The following is a 4,091-nucleotide window of genomic DNA, read 5'->3' as shown; positions in this document are numbered from 1 at the left end:
ATTCAAATTGAAATGCTACAAAACTGAGAGTAGTGCAATCCACAACATTTTGTAACATTTTTATGAAAACCTTCCGTTGCCATGGCAACGCATTATGAAATACTCATGAAAAAGATGTCTTGCACATCTGCCTGTGATAGTGGTCACACATGCCAAATTTGAAGTTAATTGCTCAAAAAATGAGAAAGTAGTTCGATCCACAAGTTTTTATGAAAATATGCCGTTGCCATGGCAACGCATTATGCGATACTAACGAAAAAGGTGTCTTGCACATCTACCTTTGATAGCAGTCACACATGCCAAATTTGGGATCAATTGCTCAAAAAATGAGAGAGGAGTTCGATCCACAACATTTTGTAAGATTTTTTAAAAATTTGCCGTTGCCATGGCAACTCATTATGCAATACTAGCGAAAAAGGTGTCTTGCACATCTCCCTTTGATAGTGGTCACACATGTTAAATTCGGGGTTAATTGCTCAAAAATGAGAGAGTAGTTCGATCCACAAGTTTTTACGAAAATAAGCCGTTGCCATGGCAACGCATTATGCGATACTAACGAAAAAGGTGTCTTGCACATCTACCTTTGATAGTGGTTAAACATGCCAAATTTGGGGTCAATTGCTCAAAAAATGAGAGAGGAGTTCGACCCACCAGATTTTGCAACGGACCGACCGCCCGACCGCTCGCCCGACCGACCGACCGACCGACCGGCCAACCGATCGGCCACCCGACCTCAGAGTGATTCCTATATACCCCCCCCCCCTACACACTATGTGTGGGTGGGGGTATAATAATGATTCTTTTGAAATGCGAACCTTCGGATAAACAATCCCGGGAATGGCGAAACTTCGGAATAAGGAGCCTTCGGAGTAACGAACTTTAGTAAGAAACGAACCTTTGGAATAGCGAACTGTTACCAAGGCCTACACCGTCATTTTCTACACATGTGTGACAACACAAACAACTTTATGTTCTCTTTAAAATGTAATATTTAAACGAAATTAAAAAGATACCCTCCCATTTCACATAGTTTCCAGTGTATGATGAGGATTCAACAAACGATTTTTTTTTTTTATGCGTGGTTTCCTTCTTTTCGTTATACATTGCATATTATATTTGTTCGGTTATAACGAAATTTCGTTAACACGAAAAAAAAAAAAACACCCAAACATGCCGGTCCTGAGCATTTCGTTATAATAGTAGGCCAGCCAAGACGATTTTTTTTTACTTTGGACGGCAAAATTTGTTAATGCTAAGTTTTCCAGCTGAAAGTCTTGCAAAAATACTCAAGTTTAGCGTACGGCCGGATGTCAAGCGCGTTTTTGCCGAAAAATGCCTTTTTTAGCACAAAATTCGAAAGAATGTCGAAAATCACGATTTTTATTTTTTTACCGAAATAAGTAATGGTTGATAAGTACCTTTCAAACTAAAAATGTGTTATCTTCCATTTCAAGTTTAGAACCTGACTAATATGCATTTGAATGTAGAATTTTTACACGCACATATATGGCGCAATGAAACATAAAAACTTGATTTACTCAAAATTGTACTTTGTAAAATCTACCAATATTTCAAAGTTTTTTTAAACTACCTAAATCAATCTATTCAAAAGTTTTTATTTTTCCGAAATGTAATATATATTCTGATATCTTATGCAGCAAAGAAATTACAAGATAAGGCGAAAGATAACTCGTTTTATGTTATCCTAAATGGGACGATGTATTTTTACCGGACGCGCATTTTGAAAGAAAAATCGAATGTATCGCGTAAGCCCATATATATTGTACATGGTATAGTGCGTGTAGGTGTTTATCTTACATAATTGGCGAAGTCAATGGACAGGTTGGATAGCTGACTGCAAAATCCTTTGTGGCACCTTGATATGACTGAAATGTGCTTCTTCCCCCCCCCCCCCAAAAAAAAATAATAAATAAATAAATAAATAAAATCAGTAGTGTTGTTACCATGGCAACTGATCATCATTAGGTCACTCCCTGAAAATTTCAAATATTCATAATTGTAAAACGTACGAAAGTGTTGAAACATTTTGTGTGTGTGTGAAAAATGTATCAATCTAACTAATCTATGTTTAACAATGAAACCTACGAGTTATATATAGATTGTTTACTATGTTCGGAAATGGTTGTCATGGAAACCGTGATAACAAATCACGTGTTACTGGGAAAAATTACGATACCAAATCTCCCATCCTGCATACTCACCCCTTCCCCCGAGAATGCTTTGGAATTCATAATGCTATATAGTTTGCATTCTCAGGCCCTGAAACGGAGCCCTGCAAGGGATAGGCACGAAATCACTTTTACTTTTGTAATGTTCTAAGGCGAGGTGTTTGCATTTTATTTAGATTTATTTTCCCGCAGAAGACTTATACTAAATGTTTCTTTTATGATGGTTGATTGTTTACATGAACGTTGTTTGGAACGCACACTTAGTCGGTGACATAAAAATGTTATCATGTATCCCGGATTTGTGTGAAAAAGTAAGGCAAATATCACCCTCAAAAGAGAAAACAAGAAGTAAAAAGGAAGTAGAAGTGAAATGCGTACAATGCAATAACAGCCTCATTTCCCCTTCCCATCATTAAGTCGGTTATATCATCGAGTCTATATTGCAGATTATATTAATCCTTGGCCAAGTTCTATGTCCTTGGAGCAGACATGTATCAACTTGTTTGTTTGCAATTCGATTTTTTTTCTATATTATCACAAATTTGTGAAAAAAAAAATCATTTCAGTTATCACCAACACTCTAAATTGAGTATATGAATATAAGAACGACCCAAGTCCAATTTTTGGCCAAATTTAGTTTGACATGGGAAATTGTAGCTTATGCATGGACTCATCTTGTGTGTAAATGATAAATCCTAATTACCCCCGGAAGTGCCTGAAATGAATGAGTTAAATCTTATATTAATGTAAGAATGAAGGACTTGGGTCATTCTTACATTCATATAATAGCGCCCTCTCTCATCCTTCTCCCATCTCTATAGCAGAATATCATGTATATGAATCAAAGAACGACCCAAGTCCATATGAATCAAAGAACGACCCAAGTCCACCACACAAAATAGCCTCTCCACAATTAATGTAAATGTTAATTGTCATAATAATATATGTTCTAATTTGTATATACAATGTTGTCTTCCCATCACAGTTAAATAGGATATTATTGGACAAATAAAAAAGATATGAAGTTTTTTTTAGTTTACTCGAAATGATCTTCCATGGACTTGGGTCGTTCTTATATTCATATACTCAATTCCCAGTCAACCAACAAAACGTACTACACAATGTGCACACGCCCGCAACCACCGTCTCAAACAGCGTTCACGAATGAAATACAGTAAACAGTAAACGAGGCAATTTCTCTTTTTTAAAGCAATGATTTGCCATTAGCGTACATTTACTAGAATAGCAGCACTTGACATCTATGTTGCTGGTTACCAAAATGCTGATTAGAATACCATAAACAGTAAGAACATGCTTGAATCCTGCAAAATATATACTGTATAATTATTTCTCTTCAACAGTATTTCGTTTTGAAAGGTAAAGAACCTCAGTCTCCATTTGTGGACATCTAAAAACAAACAAAAAAATCCATCTGAAAGCAATCTTCTTAAATGATTAAAAGCATTAGAAAAGAATGAGTCCTCAGTGAAAATGTCTTTCATGAACAAATCTCTGTGACATACATCCAAAGAGTTTGAAAAACAATACAAATTGCGCTGACTACATTAACTGCATTGATAGCCTCAATTTTTTTTAATGTGACATATACTATAATGTGTCCAGCATCACAAACGTTACACCAGTTAGAAAAACAAAATGTTCTCTTTAAGCAATATTTCAATATCTCTATCTTTTTAACAATTTGTGGTTACATATCCTAGCTAATTATGACTGTACGCTGTTGCATTGAACTTTCGTCAATGTACAACTAAATTAGAATGGTGACTGCCAAATTTTTAAAAATCTACTTTTAGTCTGATATTATTCTTGTGTTCTGCAGACCAGTGTGATAAGATATCTGTACTGAATACTCGTCTCTCAGTGAAGAAAAAAAAAATCACC

Source organism: Diadema setosum, chromosome 16 (assembly GCF_964275005.1).
Source record: "Diadema setosum chromosome 16, eeDiaSeto1, whole genome shotgun sequence".
Classification (NCBI taxonomy): Eukaryota; Metazoa; Echinodermata; class Echinoidea; order Diadematoida; family Diadematidae; genus Diadema; species Diadema setosum.
This window is presented reverse-complemented; position numbering follows the sequence as displayed.